The 22,960-nt window shown below is 41.9% G+C and overlaps 1 protein-coding gene and 2 long non-coding RNA genes across 3 annotated transcripts in view; 1 reads left to right on the top strand and 2 right to left on the bottom strand.

Moving 5' to 3' along the window:
• LOC109320892 overlaps positions 1-8,396 on the bottom strand; it is a 29,889-nt gene extending 21,493 nt beyond the window's left edge. Inside the window, exon 1 of the long non-coding RNA XR_002103867.1 lies at positions 8,310-8,396. This is a non-coding gene — a long non-coding RNA (uncharacterized LOC109320892). The remainder of the gene's footprint in view (positions 1-8,309) is intronic.
• VPS13B (vacuolar protein sorting 13 homolog B) overlaps positions 1-22,960 on the top strand; it is an 869,608-nt gene that overhangs the window by 564,016 nt on the left and 282,632 nt on the right. The gene's annotated exons all lie outside the window — the stretch shown is intronic.
• LOC109320883 overlaps positions 14,240-22,960 on the bottom strand; it is a 21,323-nt gene continuing 12,602 nt past the window's right edge. Inside the window, exon 3 of the long non-coding RNA XR_002103866.1 lies at positions 14,240-14,251. This is a non-coding gene — a long non-coding RNA (uncharacterized LOC109320883). The remainder of the gene's footprint in view (positions 14,252-22,960) is intronic.

Here is a 22,960-nt window from a genome sequence, read left to right on the forward strand (position 1 = left end):
AGATTTAGGCTAGACATCAGGAGGTGCTACTTCACGGTCAGGGTGGCTAGGATCTGGAACCAACTTCCATGAGAAGTGGTGCCTGCTCGTACCCTGGGGGTCTTTAAGAGGTGGCTAGATGAACACCGTGCTGGGGTCATTTGACCCCAGTACACTTTCCTGCCATGGCAGGGAGTGGGACTCGATGATCTGCTCAGGTCCCTTCTGACCCTACTAACTGCGAAACATCTGGTGCCCACCGCAGGAACTCTGAGACTGTGCTGCATGGGCACCTACTCTGACCAGTATGGGACCAGCGCTGCATGCAGCACCTGTGAGCATATGTTTGACATCCCTGGACTAAGCTTTTAGCTTTCGGAGAGTTTTCGTATAACACGGGCAGGCAAAATAGAGTCTGTTGCTAGTCTCCATTTGCCAGCAGCCCTTGCCCATCTTGCTGTGGCTGGTTTTCATGGAGACCCCAGCAGCAGCAATACTGTGCACCCCTCATCCCACTGAGCTGCCCTGCAGATACCACCTGCAGCCTTCATCACTGTGATCCCTCCTGCAGATCCTGCCTGCCCCCATCCCTCCTGCGGGTGGTGCCTGCACCTTCAATCCCCTCATCATGCCCACAGATCCTGTCTGCCCCCCCACCATTCTTCCTGCGTATTCTGCCCCAGTAGGCTACAAAAAAGACAGTTCTTATGCCATGCTGATATCCAAATGAGCTTAATCAGGGTGTATAATGATGCTTTTTTCACACTTTTATCAAGTTAATTTTTCACATATCAAAGAAGCTCAGGTATTTGCCAAAGTCAGCTGGGAGGAAAATGTAAAACTGAAGTTTCCCTTGTAAGTGGGTGTTATGTATAGCAGGATTATTCAGCAGAAATTCAGAATAAGAAAGATCATTACTTATATACAGGTTCAGGCTATTCTGATTTCTAATGACAATTTACAGCCATTGTTTTTCAGAAGTCTCAGCATAATACTAGAAATGCTATGGGACTGTATGACAGAAGAGGCACTTTATTAATATATATATATATATATATCTGTAAATCAAAACCTGTGCATATTGTAACTGGTCAGAAATTTAAACAAGCGTGTTTTCTTCAGTTGGGCTTGGGAGGGTCTGTTTTAATTAAGTGGGACATCCAGTTGTCATTCTGCCGTCACGGTTTCTGTATTTATGGTGTCTGAAAGAGGCTGCTTAGACACTTGAAAATTGAAACTATAATCATAATGATCACTTTTGGGATATAAAATCATTATTTCTAGCAAGTGAGGACTGCCCAGCACCAGATGGAACTGAGACTTACCTATAACCTCTATTTGAAACCATCTTTGGCAGGCTTTTTGTACATGCTATGTAATAGTGTTTAAATGATTTAATATGAAGGCTTTGTATTTAAATTTGGCACTCACAAAAGCAGTGGCATATTCTGTGGCTTCCTGTGGCAGGATGTAGGTTTCTAAGAATATGTTGCCTTTACTGCCAAAAACTACCTCAACAACAGTATTCATAATGATGGAGAGTTGTACAGGCTTTGAGTTCTGCCATTTTTTATCAAATTATTAACCTTTGCCCTGTGTTTCCCATATCAAAATATAAAGCCAAACTACATTTTTGTATAAAAAACACTTTTGAGGTCAGCCTTCATGTTGACCAGATTGTTCAGATTTGTAACTTTAAAAACATCCCCTAAAGAGATTTTTAGCAGCTTGAGGGGAGAGGAGGAGATACTTTTGTGTTCATATGCATTGTTTCCAAAAGTCTGATGGTGTAACATTGTGACCTAAGCCTGTTTAACAGTGTTGAAATCAGAACAGTGGCTAATATCAATTACTACAGTACAGTAGTACTGTATTTCAAGAAATAAATTATCATTTTGTCCTTTGTCATAAAAACAAAAAATGCCTAATAATTTATATTTGCAAATAATCTAAGTTATAGCATGCTGATAAAGGAGGCAGAGTAGTGCTCTTGTGGGAAATCTAGAAATGGGAATCAAGAGACTTTGGGCTCATTTCCATGGCTTTGTTATTATTTTCCTAAATGTCCTCAGTGGTAAATGGTCTAATTTTCAGAAGCTCTGGATACCTTTGGATATCTTTGTTTCCCCTTCCTAATCCATGAGTAAAAATACGGCTGTAACACATGGAGGTACTGAGACTGAATTCAGTGTTGAGATATTCTACTGAATATTATTAGTTCATTCCATTAGCTATCCTAATGGCCTTGGTCTAATGATTCTGCCATTACACTATATAATCCTTCCATTAGAATAGCTATGTCATCATTATTTGTCTTACTTGGCATCTATGCCAGTATGGAACTTTTTGTTATGTACAAAATGATACAACAAGTACAACTTTAAGAATAGTAGAAAGGAATTAGGAAGATATTTAAGTTGTCAGTGATGACAATCCAGCTGGAGTCCTCAAAAGGATCACTGGTGCCCCCCTTAAAGGAGATGCCATGATTTCTAAAACAGAAAAGTGCTATAAAGGAAGTGCATTTACCTTCTTTTGCAGTACTTCCCATTAAGACAAGCTACAGCAAGCTAGGAAATGGGGAAAAAATCTGATTCCCAAGAAGGTATTCTACTTAATTACGATTATTGAGTTTCAAAAGCCCTTCTTCATCTCTCTGATCTTCAAAACAGGGAAGTAGTAAAACTATAATGGGAAAAAGTATGAGCATAAACTTGTCATCTTCTGATGAAGAAGAACCCTTTTTTAGTTCTGAAGAATAGGAAGAGAAGTTTCCAAGTGAAATATGGTATGTCCAGTATTTTGATAAACTGGTGCAAAAGAAAACGAACATCTTGATATTTAAGTCTCAGAACACAATTGAAAAGTGAGAGGGGAAGAGCTAAAAATCTAAAAAAGTGCTGTCCATAAAGAGCATTCCTTCAACAATTAAATGACTACATCTGCTCATTGCACTGAAAAGAATGGAAATATTCCCCTGAATTTAAAAACCTGAAGAGATAGGTCAGACAGCTTAATTTTTTAGGTGGTGCTACAGGGCGCTCGCTAGTCACTTTACTCAAAGATTATGTTCTTTTTCCTCTCAGAAGATGAACTTTCCTAAAGATGACTAAGAAAGTAGAATTATAATTTAGGCATTATTATCTTTAAAAAGATCTTTATTAAAAAGCTTTGTTAGCCTCTATTCCTTTTCTAAGCGGTGTATAATCAAGGATCCATGAACTGAAAGCTGCAATTCCCTATAGAGGAAAAAACCCTTTAAAAGCTGCAGTTCTTACTGTCACCAAGTGGGGCCTAGGAGCGGCCGTGATCCCTCTAGCACCCCCTACCATGTCAAGCAGGCGATCCAGCACCCTCTTTTCTCGCCCGCCACGTCTTGATGGTATGTATGTGTTTCTATGGGAGGCTGCCTTTGATCCCCTTGTACACAGAGTTATGCTGATACTGTCCCCCATTCCGTATGGAGTGACCAGGTGCACCCCCAGCCTTATGGGCAATGCGTGCCTCCTACCTCCCCTTTAGCATGCCCCAAGCCTCACAGCTCTTCCAGACATTATCAGGTCCTTTTCTTTTCTGCGCCCTGCCTAGTGCCCTTGGGCTTGTCACGCAACCGGCGCCCCTGGGCTTGTCACGCAACCGGCGCCCCTCTATTCATTAGCCCTCTCAGGCTTAATGACAGTACTCTTCCCAGTTGGGCTCAGGCAGCCTGAGCCTTACCTGGCCCCTTCGACCTTTCGGGGTTCCCACCACTGTGGAGCCCCTCTGAGACTCTTCCCAATTGGGCTCAGGCAGCCTAAGTCTTACCTGGCCCCTTTGACCCTTCAGGGTCCCCACCACTGGGGAGCCCCTCTGGGATCCTTCTCAGTCTGCACCCCTCCTGGGGTTTCTATCAATAGTATACGCCCACTCCTGGGGCTTCGCTCAATACTTGCCCTCACCGAGGTTTCTCTCTGTACATGCCCTCTCGTGGGGCTTCCCTCAAGTACGTGTGCGCTCCTGGGACTTCTCTCTGCCCTTTCCGGGCTTTCTGTAATCGTGGACTTGCCCTCTCCAGGCTCGTCTCTCTAGTAGCACCCACCCTGGGCTTCTCTTCATGTGGCTCTCCCCTTGGAGCCTAACACGAGCCCCTGCGGGCTTCTCACTGGTGCTCCTTGCCAGTGGGGCTCAGGTGGCCTCAGCCATGCCTGGCCCCAAAATCCTCTTTGCCTCTCTCAGGGCTGGGGTCTTGCACCCCAACTACAGTGCCCTTACCGGCACTGTGCCCCTCTCCAGGGCTGGGGTAGTACACCCCGCAATGTAGCACCACACTCCAGTGCTGGGAGCACCCCCACTCTACTGGGGCACTCCTAAATGAGGCCTCCTCCATCCCCTTATAGCCTCATCCGGTCCTCCGGTGTAACAGTAACAAAACAGAACCATTAGCCAAACGGCTGTAACACAACAATAAGCCTCCTGGCTATAACATAGGATGTAAGCTCACTTGGCTCTCTAGCAATGACCTCCCCGTCAGGGTTCCTTCCACCCTTACCATGCTCTAGCTGCTTGTGTGATCAGGCTGCAACAATCGGCTCGGCTCTGCAGAGCTCCCGCACCTCAGGCTGCCAGAAGGGAACTGCTACTAGGCTTTGGCCTGGGCTGTTTATAAAGGCCTGGCCCTGCCCCCTTCTGGTCACCTGACCCGCATGGTTGCCCCAGCAACTGTCACCTGAGCTGCCCTTGTGATTGACAGCTGCCCTTATTTCTTCCTAGGAACAGGGCACCCGCGTGACCCTGTGACACTTACGTTCTCAGCAGCTTCTTTCACCAGGTCTCTAGGTTGAAATCCTGATTCTAGTGATGAAGTCAGTGATAGTTTTCATATTAATTTCACCCCGGTTTCTTACATCCGTGGATCAAACAGCTATTTACATACTCAGTTGGCAAGATGTTCAGTAAATTCTGAAGATAATAGCTGAGGTGGCTGATAAAAAAAATGGTGAAATAGCAAAGGAAAATTTTGGACACATAGAGGCAATCAGCCACTTTGAATATGGATGGATTTGAGATATCCATGAAAGAAAAACAGCTTCAGAGAACCATAGGGTTGAAGATTTGGAAGAAACAGGTTTAGAGGAAGATATTTTACCTAATAGACCTCCATGCAAAAAAACAAATTGTGACTGGAGCTAGTTTGCACTGCAAGAGATAACTGTAGCAGATTTTAATGGAAATTAATTAATTCAGAAGGTTTTCAAGAATATTCTGAGGGACAAATTCATATTGATTGTATACCTTCATGCCAATCTCATTTTATCTGAGAAAAATCTAATAGGTTGACATTCATGTTTAACTGAATTTCTTTAAGTGAGTTTCTTTTGTTTGCCACAAGAAATTCACTAAATTCTCTCTTAGAAATTCAGTTGGGTATGCAGATATTAAGCTTTCCATCCTCTGAACCATTCAGTTGAGTTGTACTCTACCTCCTTTGTCTCCTTGGGAAGCCTTTGGCTGCAGCAGAAAAGTTCTCAGATTTGTCCAAGTGTGAGATTGCCTCATGGACTCACTACTTCTGTGTTCACGACTACATGAGCCATCTCTCTGCCCACTTACAGTTAGAACTAGATCAGTTCCTAAAGAAGGATGTAAATGAATCTCAGCAGCTAGAGATGAAAAGGGTGGCAGACCATGTGAGCATCTAGTTTTCCATAGACCACTACTTCATAGCTAGCAATCCAGAAGGGTCTCAGATGAATCTTAACTGTTAGACTGTTTACAAAGTTATCCTTGGGACTTGACATAGACTTATTTTTTCCATAATAATTTCTCCTTGCCTCCTCTCTGTCCCCCCCCTCCCCTTTTTTAAACTGTTCCCTGGAAATCTTAGTCCTCCCATTTTTTTATAATGCCAAAGGACCCAAAAAAGAATTAAAAATGCATTGAATGTGAGGAGGTAACTAAGATAATAGCTAAGGGAAAAAATCATTTACCCCAATCGTATTATAATACCCTGCAATAAAAAAAAGCTTCCAAAACTTCTATTGCCATGTAGCTCAGAACATATATGTTTCCGTAAAACAAAAGATTTAATCATTTTAGTTATGTTCTTGCATTCTGGTTTTTGCCAGTCCTCCCCTGGCACCCTGCCCACCTACCCAAGTTTTGCCCTTTTCACTGACTCTGTTTAGATAAAGTATATTTCACTTGTTCCTTGTGGAAATGTTTTGTCATCCAAAAATACCACTCTAACTTTCATATATGTTTCATATATGAAACAAAGGGATCCATTTCACCTGCTTTTCTTTAGGGTGGGGCAGTTACCAGAGCAAAAAGATTCTATGAGTCTTATGATCAGATTTTTAAGATGCCTGCATCATATTTGGTTTATGCGAATTTGGGATTCTACAGGCTCACAAGCTAGCATCTTTCTAGCAGAAGCCTGCTAGAAATTATGATGTCTTGCTATCTATCTGTGTCTTAATCCCTTACGGGCAGTGCTGCTTCCACTGAAGTCAGTGACGTCATTTCATTAACTTGAATAAGAACTTCAATTGTTGTCTTATAACTGAAGACTCCTAAAGCATATTTCATTCAATATGTAACAAGTCATCACTGCTAATTACATCCCACTGTGAGAATTCTTGAGCATAAGTAGAAAAGAGAATAGAAAATTTCACTATCCACAACCAAATATCCAACCCAGCCTGCATAGATTTTTTTATGCATAGATTTTTTTTATACATAGATTCATTTGAACTCAAAAATACTCTTAAAATCACGTGAGAGGTACTGTATGAACAAACAGTTTTTGCATTATTACTACTAAGTTTTATTGTACATCATTTTGCTTCTATGCTGCATCTCACAATAGTAGTTCAGTGGGAGAAGCACTGCAAGGGTAGTAGGACAGAAGTATTTAAATAGGAACATTTCAGGAAAGAACAAATCATCCATGTCATCATTTCTTTTCTGCTGATATTTATGTGTCCTTACTAACATAACATTACTTTAAAAAGTAAGTTGTACTATTCCTCAATCCAAACTACTAGTATTCTTTCATTTATATAACTTAAAATTTATCGTTTTAGTATTTCTAACTTGACAACTGTAACTGCAGTGATTTCAGAAAAAATGTGAGTCCATATGGCTTGAGTTTTGGTTTCTTTACCTTTTTGTTTAATATACTCATTATCAAAGATGAGTGTATGTGTCCCTTTGGATTGCTAATAGTGGACCATTTTAAACTCATTTTCCTATTGTACAGTATAGACCATACACTTCTTTGATTATAATCATTTTATTTATAAGAACCGTAAACATATAGCAGGTCTGTACATGTTGCTTAATATATATGCATAATACAGTCTATTTCATGTTATGTTAAAAATATTTTTCCAGGAGTTCTCTAGTGTGTTTTATAGTATTTGACTGATGTCCAGGTATGGGTTTGATAAACTGACACAACAGTGAAAAGAACTCCTGTCCCATGTCAGCTTATCAAACACACTGTGGACGATATGTCTTTCATATTGTACACCATACTATTTAAATAAGTTCCCTAACAGAAAACATGAAGCCTGTGTTCAGTGAAACTCAACCTCAATATTTCCAGGTGATTTTATAGGACACCTGAAAAGACTGAGGTATTGTACCACTAAACTATATGAAATGGGCAATTAGTACAAAATAAAATACAGGATAAAAACAGGTACAAATTCACAAAATTATTTGTCTCAGTTTGTGGTAAGTCAAATATTTATGCAGTGTTTAGGAAAGCCAAAACCGAGTGAGTATCTTCTTGCTGCCAAACAGTATTACATTTTGAGATAAAATTATTTTCTCCGTAAAACAAAAGATTTAATAATTTTAGTTATGTTCTTGCATTCTGGTTTTTGCCAGTCCTCTCCTGGCACCTCACCCACCTACCCAAGTTTTGCCCTTTTCACTGACTCTGTTTAGATAAAGAATATTTTACTTGTTCCTTGTGGAAATGTTTTGTCATCCAAAAATACCACTCTACCACTCTAACTTTCATTAGGAATTCTGCATATTTAGCATTTAGACAATCTGTCAGATGAGTATTTGTACTGTGCTCCCCTGCATTTTGATGACTACTTCAAAAATATAACAGATTCATCAAACTGTCTAAACATTAAACAATGTAAAAATGACAGACTGATCTCTAAATGTTCATACTCAGGCTATTATTTTTTTGTTTAGGTATTTAAACAGTAAAGCTACAAAGCCATTAAAACGAGTAATATCTGTCTGCACATCTGAAAGCCTCACTTTGTTTCATTATACCCTTTTTGACAGTAACGCTTAATTTAGTATGCATAGTTACTAAACTGTACCTTATCATCACTGGGGCATTCATCTCTATGTTCCAGATCTGGCTCTAGAAGAGAACTGCAGTGCAAAAGTTCTTCTGCTTATTTGTAGGAAATTACTGTACACAGAGCTTTTGGAACAAGGGGCTACTTTTAAATGTCTGGTCACCTCATAGGATATGTAGAGCATTTCCTGCCTGTAGGATTAGAGGAAGGAAACACAAGGCCAAAGTGTTTGATGTGTGATCTACTGTAATTCCTTTCATGTGTTCAGTGGCTTTTACATGATCAGTGCAGTGCTACCATTCTGACCTTGGTGTGGTCCAGTTTATTAACATCTGACCTTCCTAAATGAATATCAAATGAATATTATAGTGGCACCCACCTGGCATCACCACTATAATTAATGGGGGTTTTATTTGTTTCCTTAGAAATTAGCCTTACTACATCCAAAATTAAAAGTAATTGAAATAATGAAATATTTTCTCTAAATAACAAGCATCTTGAATGTACTTTCCAGGCTTAAACTTTTATATTATTCAACTCTTATATAAAAAAAACCAATACTTTGCATTCCTATAGCCCTTTCAGACAGAGGATCTCAAAGTACTTTATAAAGAATTAATTAATTAGATATTACAGCAGCATTTTATATGCATTGACTGTGAACAAAGAGGTTACTTCTGGGTCTCCAAATGCCCAGGTCCATGCTTTAATTAAATAGTGCACTCACTTTCAGACAGGAGGCTATCAACTGGGATAGGCTCGAGAATTGAATCCAGCTCTCCCAATTCTTTGACCTGTGCAATCACAAGACCATTATTGTCTTTTAATGCATTATCTATGGCCAAGTATAGAATCATAGAATCACTGAAAATTAGGGTTGAAAGGGAGGTCATCTAGGCCATCCCCAACTATTTCATCCCAGCCAAAGCTTTATCTAGCTGGGTCTTACAAACCTCCAACAATGGAGATTGGTAACTTCTCTGGGTAACCTATTCCAGTGCCGTATTACCCTCTTCATGAAAAAGTTCTTCCTAATATCTAACTTAAACTTTCCTTGCTGCAACTTGAAACCATTGCTACTTGTTCTGTCATCTGCCCCCACTGAGAATAGTCTAGCCGCATCTTCTTTGGAGCCACCTTTCAGGTAGTTGAAAGTTGCTATTAAATCCCCCTTCAATCTTCTCTTCTTCAGATTAAATAAGCCCAATTCCTTCAGCCTCTCCTCAGAAGTCATGTGCTACAGCCCCCTCACCATTTTTATTGCCATCCATTGGACTCTCTCCAGTTTGTCTTTTCTGTAGTGGGAGGCCATATCCTTTCTGTAATGGGGGCACAAAACTGGACACAGTGCTCCAATTTGGCCTCACCAGTGCAGAATAGAAGGGAATAATCACTTCCCTTGATCTGCTGGCAACATTCCTACTAATGCAGTCCAGTATGCCATTAGCCTTCTTCACAGCAAAGGCCCTCTGTTGGCTCTGGTGAAAAAGAAATGCAGTTTGTGAAATAAACTCTTACAGATGACTCAAGCTTGGTATATGATGGAACTAATCAAGAGAAGGACACAAAGTAGTTAATAATGCGTAGCATTAGATCCATTAACCATTTCTAACACACATATTTTCATCTCAAAGCAATCTCTGAGTGAATGAGGTTTTGCCCAGGTTGTAAATATTTTTGGTTTGGAGGAACACCTTGCATAACAATTGTAGGAATGAACGCACTCTCCCATCTTGGCAAGAGTACTGCATTGAAACATTCACTTTAAGAACTGCTTGACCTTATCATTTCTCAGCACATAAATTTTATTTTCAGTGCTGCTTCCCATGGACAGCTGCTAAGCTATAAATGATTTCTCTTCAGTTGCCAGTACCTGCCTCCTTTGAATACTGTATGGTGGATTGTATTAGAAATTTAATTATGGTGAAATGTCTGAGCTGCCTTTTCCTTTGAAATTCTTTGACTCTGGCAGTTATGTTCTTCATAAATTCCTCTGCCATATCTTATCTTGAGACATGAATGTTCCCAAATCTGTTTGTATTTACATATTTCTTTAAATCAGAAATATATGCTTTAAAGGGTACAGCAGTAATTTGAGATGAATTGGTGTTATGTCTCAGAGTGACACCAGCAGTTCATTTTTACAAAATGAGCTAGATGTAACTTCAGGTTCTACATCAACTCTTCAGTCTTCTCAGTCAATTTCTGTTACTTTTTCATCATTTAAAAATGTCTTTATGTATCATGTTGGAGTATATAAGACCCACCCAAAAAAATGGGAAGCCAGCATTTGAACAGACAGTGAAGCTGACTCTATATAAAAGGGCTGTCAAATGTACAAAGTAAAGCCACCTAAAAAGTAGATGAAAAAATTTTTGTGATCTTTTTCAGATGTGGTGACCTTACATTGCTCCTTGCAACAACCACCAGACCAGAAAAATTCAAAATCTTTTTAAATTGGTGTCTCTGAGACATACACTTTTCTAGTGACATTTGAGACATGTATTTCATACATTAATTGGCATGTGTATATGAATCATAGAAATAAAAGCAACCTAGGTTACCTTTTGAATACTATTTATATATATGTCTTAGGTATTTCTATAGGATTCATTACCACATTACCTTAGCTCTTAAGAGTAAAAATATCTTTAAAATTCTGTTAATTTTAACTGTCATTTTATACCTTATTATATCACTTGCTACAATATCAGAAAATAACGGGTCTACAAATTACATTAAAATAATTGAACTCAAGATTTTCTAGCAGCCGCAGACTTTTGTAGAAATTCTTTTAGAAGATGTCAGACAGTCATTTCCAATACTTAATGTCTAAAGCTAATCACCGGGCTCATCACAAATCCTAATAGTGTAATGAAGGGGTGCAACTAGGGCAGAAACTCTGGGTATTGCCTTTTGGGAGGGAAGGGCCATGCCACTTGCCATAAGTTTTGTAGCAGTCAGCATTGCCCTATGTATGACAGCTGCCACAGGTTCAGAGGCTGCCTGCTATACCTTTAGGGGGAATCCTGTGAGCCAGATGACTTGACTCACCATACTGGATCAGGCAGTTGTGTGGGACTGATCCACAGTCTGATGCAGGGGAGGTCCATGGACATAATACAGCAGTGAATTTGACTCCCCATGCTAGATCCAACCCATGGATGAGACCAGTGTGCTGGCCTGATCTGGCCTGTGAGCTGCTCCCATGCCACTCATCCACCCTCAGGGCTGGATGGTTTGGGCCCTACTGCTTTAGACCATAGAAGTCTGTGCATGGAGAATATGTCTTCTGTCTGCCAACCTAAATTTTGCGCTATACTCAAGAGTATACTCAATACAAGATCCCACTAGACAAAGCTGAATTACCACTCAGTTAGATCTCAATAACACCTGATCGACTCCTGTTGCTGCCATTAGATATATTCAGTGTAGCAAATGGTGTATTCCCAATTCAAACTAGCATTTATCTTCAGCTTCTTGAGTGATGTCCTTCATGAATTTTATATCATTGGATCAATTATCAGTGGATCAATTCCTTTGATAATCCAAAAATAGAATAGACTACAATGTCTCTAGCTTTCTTCTGTTGGAGTTGTCATTAAATCTTTATAACTGTAATTGCCATTTGAACCTCTCCATTTTTGAGAAACCTTCCGTAACAAATCACTCCTAGGCACTTGACTTGTTCGGCCATGCTATTTTTCCTGTTAATGAACAGAAAAGGCAAAGGTTGCTGAGTTGTGGGACACCAGCATGATATTTATCATCATTAGCTTAAAAAAGAATAAAATGTTCTTGATTATACATGCTAGGAAAAATTGGAAGTGAATTCTGTTTATAATTCATTGATGCATGTTTCAGTCACCGCTTTCTGTTTATTTTCAACATACTAATTGCAAAAGTAATTCATCTCAAGAGTTGATTTATACAGCCATTTAGAGAAGTTATAAACACCACAAATTGATTGCACAGGTAGAAATGAGAACCTCAAGTATTATCCAGTCTGAATTCAACTAGTAACATTTTACATCAGTTTTAGTAATTTAGAGCATCTCTGCACTGCATACAGGTTTAGAGATGGCAGATCACAGATACCTTCATGTTTATAGGGGCCCCCTTCCAAGAATGAGGTTTTATTTTGGCATGGGTCCTGTTGATCAAAGCTGAAGCTGAACTCAGGTGCTTCAGTGTGTTCCTTAACTGTTGCTAGAATGGGTATCTGGTCTGACTTCAGTTTCCTGTGAAACTTCAGGACACACAGGACTCGTGATATACTCACCTGAATTGTGTTGTACAGAGTAACACGGGACCATATATAAGAGCAGATACGGTAGAATGTAGCTCCAGTTGTGAAGATAAATGAACATTACAGATGAAATGCAGCGTTAGATGAAAACTAATTGAAGTTTAAAAATGCCCCTATCTGCTGAAATGTGGAAACCACTGAACATAAGCTGAAATATAAATTTCATGATAGCGTGTTGAAATTAACTTCACAATTGATGCTTACTACATAAATAGTAAATAATATTTGTATTTCCTAGACAAGGGAACTGGGTAAAAATATCTGGGCATACAATGATCAGGTGTAATGTTGTGCCAGCAATAGGTGGAGGTTTGGAAGCCTAGACACACCCAGTAAAGAAAAGGAGTTAAAGAAAAAAACATGATTAAGAAAAGATGTGGAGCTTTTAATTTTTGACAAATATGCAGCATTAGATCATAACTTATGGGCAGAGCTTGCAAAATCCATTCACCTAGAGCATATTTTTCCCAAGATAGGATTTGATTATTGCATACAAAAGACTGTCTTTCAAAGACACCTCAGTTTTGGAAAATTTTCATCTCCTAAATTGCTAAATTGTAACAAAAAATGTATATAATAGAAAATAGAAATTATTTTTTTCATTTTTGATTATTTTAACTGATAGTATTTAAACTAAAATTTAGTAAAAGGGCAGGACACTAGCACAGCATTGAATTTGAATGGGAACCCTGAAGTGTAACAGACCTGGGAAATATATGCAGTTAGAATGTAAAAGATGAGGGATTTTGCGTACGGTTTTAAAAATGACTTCAGTCTAAATGAGATTTCTCTGTTTTTTCTTACTATGTAATCTACAAATAGATATGGTTGAGTAAAAATCTGAGAGAAGTCTTCTAAAGCCTGCCATTCCTTTGTCAGTATTTAGGTAGATTCTAACCAATCAGTCCTTCTTTGGACACATGTTAGTATCATTTGTTGAAACTGGACAGTACATTGACTTGTAGTATAGAAAAGTGCATTTGCTTTGGGTAGTCTGATTCCATAAGAATGAGAATTACTGAGGTCAGACATCTACAGGCCCAGCCCTAATTCATCCCTGTTGAGGGGCTCCACAGGAATGGCCTACCACTTTAACGCTTACTGCCTTGCTCCAGTTTACCTGAGAGTAGACGTAGTTGCTTTAAATGATACTAGCAGTACTGGCTTTCTTTGAGCCACTCTACTAGTGCATGGTTACCTTAATGCAGTGGTCACACTCCCTTAATTCCTCCTGCTGTTCTCTGTGGCAGCTCCATGTCATCAGTGAATTCCTGTACATCATGGGAGCCTGCACCTACCTACTCTAAGTAGCAGCTTTGTCAGCCTCTTTGGATTGCTAAAAGACGCTCATCATCTAGCTTCTAACGTATGAATATTTCTGTGGATTTGTCTAGATTTGGAAGAGATTGAAATCAGGTTGCGACTGACTAATGGGGTATCTCAAATTAACCACAAACTTTTCTTTAGTTGTAGTTCCTATTTGTTCCCTTTAAGCTGGTTGAAGATGGCCTTGTAGTCTAAAACATAACTTGAGAAAAGGTATATATACAATGCTAAGTTTAGGCATTACAAGTTTGTGCTCCTTAAGGAAAAATATTTCTGGTTTTATGCTTTGAAATCAATATTTACATTTAATAGTGTAAAACATCTGCTATATAGCAAATATGATTTAACTCTTACTGGATATGAACTTGCATTATTAAGGAAAATAGAAATGAACAAATATACTTTGCTCATTTGATCTGATTGTATTTAGGGACTACATTAGAGAGCAAATCTTGCACATCCTGTTGAACGCAATTCTGTAAATTTGAAACACACATACGGTATATATATGTTTGGTAAATTCAGACACATTTAATACGTTTAGTGGAAAGTATTACAGCACAATAGTAAGTGATATATAGTAGTAATTAGTCTACATTTTAAAAGTTTGGACTAAGTAATTTTGTTTCTACCACTGAGGAATCAGTGTATCAACTCTTGAAGCCACTACCTGGCTCCAGCATTCTAACATTAATAAACTGGTGAAAAGCCTTAGCTAGTGATTTGGAAAAAGCTCCACCTTAATGTAGTCACTTCTTATAGCAGTCAATGTAGTCACTTCTTATAGCAGTGGGTGAGAGGACAGGAAACGTATTTCACCACCCACATCCAGCTCCAGCACCATCTCTGCCTCTCTCACACTACCTTCCTTTCTCTTGTCTGTGTTGTTTCTCAAGAATGTAGAGATCACCTCTTCATGTCTTATTCCTCCTACTCCTGGTTCTCACACAGACCAGGATCCCAGCTTCACTCTCTTATGCATCATTCACCTTCTCTCATAGTACTTTATGCTGGATCAGACCATGGTAGAGCCAAGGGTTGCTTCTCTCCCACATTCAGTCCCCCCACTTCCCATGCTCTTCTCTTTTAAGCAGCACAGAATATGACTCGTATGTTCTTCTCTCTTCGGTTGCTATCATCTACACTAGGGACAGACAGTCAAAAAACCCATGCCTGAATTGATTTAATCTTTGAAGACAAGTCTGACCTGCGTAAATTGAACTGATTTGCAAGTGAACAAACATTCACTTATAATTCCAGAAATGCAGGCACTTGCCTGCAGTGGCTCAGGCTAGAAGCTGTGGACTGCTGGGGGGGCCTCCCTTTTGTTCCTCAGCAGCCTCAAGGCTAGAGGGAAGCTGACTTGGGGAGCATGGCCGGCCCTGGCAGGCTGCTAAGTATGATTGTAGAGGGGTTTAAACCCCAACCCTGGCCTGCAGGGACCCCAGCCATGCTGTGCTGGAGTGGTGGGGGGGAAGCAGCCTTTCCCAGACTTGTCCCTGAGGCCAAACACTGGCTGGGCAGCACCTCAAGTGAAAGGGGGTAGCAGGGGTTAAACTCCCCTGTCTCCTCTCTTGGGCATGGGAACCCCAGCCAGGATCTTCCCAGATTTCCCCCCTATTCCCTGGTTGTAGTGGGGAGGTCTGGCAAGAGCCAGCTGGCATAGCCCTGACATCTGCCCAGGGTTGGGGCTGGAGCTGCAGGATTGAACTAGGCCGGCGAGCAGGCACTTTTGAGGGTGGACACACAGGGGCTGGCCTGGGCTGTATTGCAGGGGCTGGGCCTCTGGCTTGGGCTGTGGGGCACAGGCAGCAGATGGCCAAGCAGTGGGCTGCCTGGGCCAACATGGAGGCACCAGCAGGCCTGGACCCCAGGAATTGCCCACTGCAGGGGCTCTCAGTCCGTACTGTGCAGTATCCACTGACTGCAGCAGCACCACAGCCTGTGTGCTAGCCAGATCTGGAGGAGCTCTTCTGCCTCCCTTGCCTACAGCTGCGGCTGCTGTACAGCTCTAGGTGGGCAGGTGTAAGATATAGTCCCAAAGCTTCGTCGCAGTGCACGGAGCTCTGGCTCCAGCTCTGGCTGCCTTCCACATGCTCTGCCTGCCTGGCACAATGAAAAGCTTCCACCCACCCACACAGAGCTGCACAGCGGTGGCAGTTTGGGACCAGCTCTTGGCGGAGATGCAAGGGTGCAAGCCTGTCATGCCCCTGAGAGTGGAAGAACCCTGGCAGACCCCAGTCCTGACCCCCAGTGTGGAGGTGGGAGGTAAGTGGGGCCCGCGGTGGGAGGGCACTAGTTAGGAGCAGGAGGCAGCTGAGCAGAGCCCACTTCCCCCCCCCCCAGCCCCTACTTAGCTCAGCCTCCCAGGGAGCTGCACAAACAGATGAGTTCTGGGCCCCAGCATGCAAGTTAGCACAGGAGTTTGCTCAGGAGGGCAAGCAGGAGAGGCACAAGTTCCTAGGCAGCAAGCCAGAAGAGAAGGATCAGCATCAGCACAGCAGTAGCCTGGACTACCAGTTGAATGCTGGGGATGTGCCACACCCCAAAGATCCCCTCCATGGCTGAAGGTCTTGTTTCCTCCCCGCCCCCCAACCAGTACCACTGAGGCCTCCACCCAGACAGAACCCATGGTTCTGGCCCCTACCCAGATGGAGCCCCTGGGGGCTGCCTGGCATGACTACAGGCAGCTGGGATGAGGAGCCATGACCTTTGTGAGGTATACTCCACATTGGAGTCTATGGAGTGCCAGATGGGGAGCTCCAGGCTGTGGTGCAGAGGCTATGTGCCGTCAGGGATGGCGAAGAGATTGACTCTTGCTGCCAGGCTCTTCACCTGAAGAATGAAGAGGGAAGAACAAGAATGGCTGACAGGATGAGGGTGGACAAGAGGAGTTCTTCTGAAGTCCAGCCAGGGGTCGCTTGGAAGAAGGTCATTGGAAGAAGGTCATCTCTGGCTCAAAGGCACACTGCACCAGGGTAATTCCACCCCCCTTGGATCTTCACAACAGGTATGAACTTCTTGCAGCATCAGTAGAGTGAGCAGAATCGCTAGCTCCAGCACTTGAGGGAGAAAAGCAACCTGTAAACACCCCTAAGAAGAAACGCAGAGTGGTTGTTATGGGAGACTCCCTTTTGAGGGGGAAGAGGAAGTCATCTGCCACCCTGACCCCTTAGCCCATGAAGTCTGCTGCCTCCCAGGAGCCCATATCTGGGATGTAGCTGAGAGGATCCTGAAATTTGTCCAGCCCTCCAACCACTACAGGGCTCTGGGGGCAGGGTTCAAAGGGTTGGGGGTGCAGGTAGTTTTTTCCTCAATCCTTCTGGTTATGGATCATGAGCAGAGGAGGGAGAGATGAATTGAAGAAGTCAACAGAAGACTGTAGTGTTGGTTCCATTGCAAAGGCTTCAGCTTCTTTGACCTCAGAGAGAAGGGCAGCAGTTTGTTGAAAAGGGACAGCCCCCACCTCACTCCAGTGGGGAAGATGCTTTTCTCAGCCAGAATAGCTGACTTGCTTGACAGGGCTTTAAACTAAGAACGCTAGGGGATGGGCAAACAACCACCTGTGCAAGCCCACAAGGTGACAACCACATAATCAGCAGGTCTTGAGACACAAGGGAACTCAATTCTACCCCAGCCCAGTGGCAGGACTCTTCTAGGAACATAGGGAAGCCTACAGCTTCTCATGGCAGGCTTACCTGCCTGTACACAAATGCCAAGAGCCTGGGAAACAAACAGGAGTAACTAGCCCTTCTGGTAAACAAAAATGAATACAATCTCATAGGGATAATGGAGATCTAGTGGGACTCTACCTATGACTGGACCACAGATATAGATGGCTATATCTTGTACAGGAAGGATCGTGTTGCATGAAAAGTCAGGGTGTAGCTGTCTACGTGAAGAACCAATATACTTCCCTACAAGCAGAGATTGGCACCCAAGGAGGGCGACTTGAGACCCTCTGGGTTAGAATACAGGGAGAACATGGTGAACTGTAGGAGTCTATTACAGACCTCCTAACCAGGAGGAAGAGCTTGACAACGAATTCACTAGGGAACTGACAGAGGCTGCACACTCTCGATGCATGGTTGTCATGGGTGACTTCAACCACCCTGACATCTCATGGGAAGAGCACTCAACGAAATCTTATCAGTGATGAAGCTTCCTCACCTGCACTGATAAGCTCTATTGGCTCAGGAAGTCTGTGGGCCAACAAGACATAAGGCGATGCTGGATCTGTTACTGGCCAAAGAGGATGGTCTAGTGAGTGACCTGAGGATCTAAGGGAAGCTTGGAGACAGTGATTACGAGTTGATCAGTTTCTCTATCCATCATACAGCTGGCAAATCAGTCAGTAATACAGAAATCCTCGAATTTAGGAAAGCTGACTTTCACAAGATCAGGAGGTTGGTTGTCAAGGCCCTGAGAGTCCATGATCTGACAGAGGAGCCCACGATGAGTGGTTGCTCCTTAAGGGCGTGATCCTAAAAGCACAAGGGAAGTCCATTTCAGCCCATATGAAAAGTAGCATAGGGGCTGGGTGGCCCCCTTGGCTAAATAGGGAACTCAGGGATCTCCTGTATCTGTAAAGAGAAGCTAACAAGGGCTGGAAGTCAGGCACCTGTAGGAATTGAACTAGGAAAGCCAAGGCTGAAACCAAACTCAAACTGGCTATGAGAATCAAGGACAATAAAAAGTCCTTCTTCATATATGTGAGAAACCAAAGAACAAACAAACAAAGGCAACATGGAACCCTTGCTAAAACAAATGGGACAGCTTACAACCAACACCCAGAAAAAAGCTAATCTCCTTAACAATTACTTTGTGTCAGTTTTCCACCAGCCCAAGGAGATCACCCTGCCTGACAGGATGCAGGAGTACCAAGGCAAAGGCAAACATACACCTATAATTGGCAAAGATCTTATGAAAAAAACATCTTGAGATGCTGGACATCCACAAATCAGCTGGCCTGGATGGAATGCACCCAAGAGTGCTAAAAGAGTTGGCCAACATCATAGCATAGCCAATGACGAGTCCTTGTAGTGGGCAGCTCCTGGACTTTGGGCCTGCTAATGCCCCTCTGAGCTGGTCCGGGCAGCCCGCTTCTCAGACAGCTGCCACATGTCACCCAGCCCAAGCCAGGGCCCGGCCTGGGCTGGCCCCTGTGTATCTGCCCTCACTAGCACCTGCCAGCTGGCTCAGTTCAGCCCCAGCCCCACAGCTACAGGCAAGGCAGGCAGATGGCAGTGCCATGGTGCCCATCTCTGGCAATGCCCCCACCCCTGGAGTGGGGAGGGGGGCAAATGCCTGATGGGCTGCTACACCCTGGCCAGGCAGACCTCCACTGCAGTCCCCTGATGGGAGAGGGAAGTGGGGAATCAACCCCTTTCCTGATCCCTTCGTCTTAAGGGGCCATACCGGCTGACATCTGGCCATGCCTGTGCCCCCAGCTAGGGAGCAGAGAGGCACAGCCCAGGGCTGCAAAGCATGCTGGGATGCTGGGGGACTCTGATTTAACTTAAACCAGGAAGGGGTCTGGACAGAAGTTCCATAAACCCGTTTGACCCAAATCAGTTAAGTTTGATACTACATTTAATCAGGTTTATCTTATACCAGTTTCAAAATGGCTGAAACTGATTTATGTGCACTAGACTTATAGTCTGTTACAAGTTTAAACCAGTTTCTGATCACTTAAACTACTATGTGTAAATTCTGTCCCTAGTCCTATTGTCCACCCAGTTCTTCCCCCTTTCAGACTTTCTCTGACTGGGTGTCTCATCCTCTCTTCACAATCTAGCTTATTAATCCTCTATGACTTCAGCCTCCATATTTACAACTATCTGACTACTTAGCTGCATATTTCCTCATCATCGCCTCTTTATTCAACTTGCAACTCTGTTTTTCTCATTAAAAGGGCTATTCATTGGACATAGTTGTCACCAAACATGGCTTATTATCTGATCTATGTGTTGCTGAGTTTCCCCCTCTCCAACCATCATCTCCCTCTAGCAGCATTTTTTCAACAGACCTCTCCTTCTCCTCACCTTGGTATTGAACTTTTCTCTGACTCCCAGTGTCCCAACATTGAAAACTTCCATCTTCTTTCAGTTCTCTTCCTCCTTCTGTTTCCCATTTTTGTACTTGTACAGTAGCTTATTTTCTCTGTCATTTTTTTCTATCCTTTTGCTCTTACTTCCCATGTCAAGGTCTGACCTGCCTGCAGGTGGTGTAGGAGGAAAGGGAAGGGAAGCCATAGCTCATCCACTTGCTCTGCACCAGCTCTCAAGTTATGTAGCATCTCTGATGGAAATCTTATGACCTGGTTGACTTTCTCCACTACAGATGTTTCTCTTCCTTCAGTTCCATTGTTTTTTCAGTTGAGCCGTATTACTACAACAACTAAACCAGTGCTGTCATTCCCAGCCATAGCCTCAGACTCTCTTTTCAAACCCTCTAACCAGAACACTTGCTTCAGTGACCTACCCCATTTCCTGATCTCCATCACAGACACACTCATTTCTTTCCTGACCTCTCTCCATATACTCTCACTCTCATCCCATACAACACAAGCATGCTGTAATCTCTTCAGCCATTTAAAAAGATCATGACCTCACTTACTCTACCCCTTTGTCTTTTCTTTTTCATCTTTGAACTCCCTTCTCTCTGGCCTTGATAAGTGCAACTTGTTCTATTCTTGTTCCTCCATCCCCATGAGTTGGAGAAACTTAACTCATAGGTCCAGAACTTCTCCAGTGCACTTGTATGTGTGCTATGTAAGTTATGGTAAGGAAGAGCAGTTCAGTAAATGTTGCACTCCTCAATTCTAACTCTAAAGGGCTTGCATACCCTACATACTCCTAGAAGCAAATGTAGTGGTTTAGCTTATGTTTACTGAGCAGTATTCTCCTTTTAATGTTCAGTAAAGACAGGCTGTCACCTTCCAAATAGGGTCTTTAGTGCTTGCTATTTGAGGCAAATAGATCTTCTTGTCCACCTTTTATTTAGAAAGGGAAATATACAAATACAGCCATTGACATGACAATTAATATTGATCGTTGCGATTAAAGAATGTAATATATTTTTAATCATTATATAATTTACGTTCATAATTAATGCCACTTTTTCTGGATTATTTAGCATTACAGTTGAGCTGTAAGTGAATAGACTTGATTGTGTTACAGTGGGTCTCAGAATTATGCCTATTCAGCAGCATGTAGTAACTGGTTCAACATGAGCTGTTTCTTGTATAAACATACAAAAGGCCTGACCCAGACTAAATCAATTTAAAAAGACAAACATTGAAGCTATGTTTCCTGTTACATGCTTAAGGTCTTCTTTCGCTGCTTATGATCTTACTGTATTATTGACCAACTATTGTAGTCATTAATTTATCCTCCTACACCACCTGCTGAACAGTTCAAATAGAATGGTAGAGTTATTTTCGGAAGGGCAAAGTGATTACAATTATAACTCCTACTGTTCATTTCAGCTTTTAAGCTGCTTTTATGCTAGAGGCAAGGAAGTAATATGAATCTTGGCTTATTCTTTTTCCTGATTTCAATTGCTAGAAGGGTTTCCAAAGCTGGAGACCTTAAAAGGGTGCAAAGTTCATGAAATCTGAATGAATGTTCATTCAAGAAAAGGTCAGTTCTACTACATTTTAACTTATTCTGGTCCTTCCAAGAAACACATTTAATGAACCCAAGGTCCTATTCATGTAAATAATAGGCAGAGAAAATTTATGTCTATGTTTATATGTACATAATTAATTTGAAAGTGTGAGGAGCTGTTTTTAACTCAGGATTTAGTTTCAGCAATTAAGGTCACTTTTAAGAAAAATATTACCAGCCATTACTGTGCAATCCTTTGTGTAGTTTCATAAAAGTTCTACAGTTGCATCTCTGCTGTTACAGGTATGATAATGATTATCTTAACTCAAATCACTTTTATAATATTTTTTTCATTACTGATTTACAAAAGCCATCACTAATCTACTTTTTACACATGCTTTGTGTAGAAAGTTAGACTTATTGGTCAACAAGAGTAGAATCCTGGGCATTTTGCTTTGAGTAGAAGACTTAAAATGGCAATGGCCAAGTAATGCAAGCTAGAAACCATAGAAAGATAACCCAAATACATACACCCATTTAGAAGAAAGAGCTTGGAAAGCTGAAATACTGAAAGATTTCCTGGAGTGATGCTATAGGGCAACAAATAAGTACATATTACTGTGTGATATGGTGCCACTATGGTATAAAGGAAGGCAGCCATGGTTTCATATTGTATCCTTGGTGACAACACAACTGGGATATTTAATGTCTCATTTTAACAAAAAGTTATTGAGAAAGGGAAAACAGAAATTGAAAAAGGATTAATTTATAACCCAAGAATGGATTTTTATAATTATAATAATCTGTCAGCCCAACAAGGAATTGCAGAAAACCTAGACATAAATATCCTGCTCCAGAAAGCTTGTTGGCCAGGTCATGATTAAACAGAATGAACCTGAAGGAGGCAAAGCTAGATTCATTTTACTGGCTTGAGTGTTATATGTTATAACAGCACAACTGTGCTTTGGCTGTTATATGTTGTTAGCTGTTGCTAAATGGGGAGTTGTACATGCCACATCACAGGCAGACTTCATCTTCATTGACTCCTTTTCCTAGGCTAGATACAGACAAGTCAAAAATCTTGAGGCTGAATCAATTCAACCTTTGCAGGTTAATCTAAGATATGTAGATTGATCTGATAAGCAAGTGAACAGACATTCATTTTTGATTCAGGAGATACAGGAGCATACATGTGGTGGTTCAGACCAGAAACCAAGGGGGCACTAGAGCATGCCTCCCTGTTTGGGTGGAGCAGGCAGGTTGAGTCAAGGCTGGCCCACCCACCCTGCGAGAGGGGGAGTTTGCAGGAAAGGTGCAAAGCATCCTGGCATACCATGAGACTGTGAGTGAACTTGACTCTGGAGGGGAACTGGGATGGAAGTTCAATAAACCTATTTAATCTAAATCAGTTAAGTCTGATACTA

Source organism: Crocodylus porosus, unplaced genomic scaffold, assembly GCF_001723895.1.
Source record: "Crocodylus porosus isolate Cpor-Errol unplaced genomic scaffold, CroPor_comp1, whole genome shotgun sequence".
Classification (NCBI taxonomy): domain Eukaryota; kingdom Metazoa; phylum Chordata; order Crocodylia; family Crocodylidae; genus Crocodylus; species Crocodylus porosus.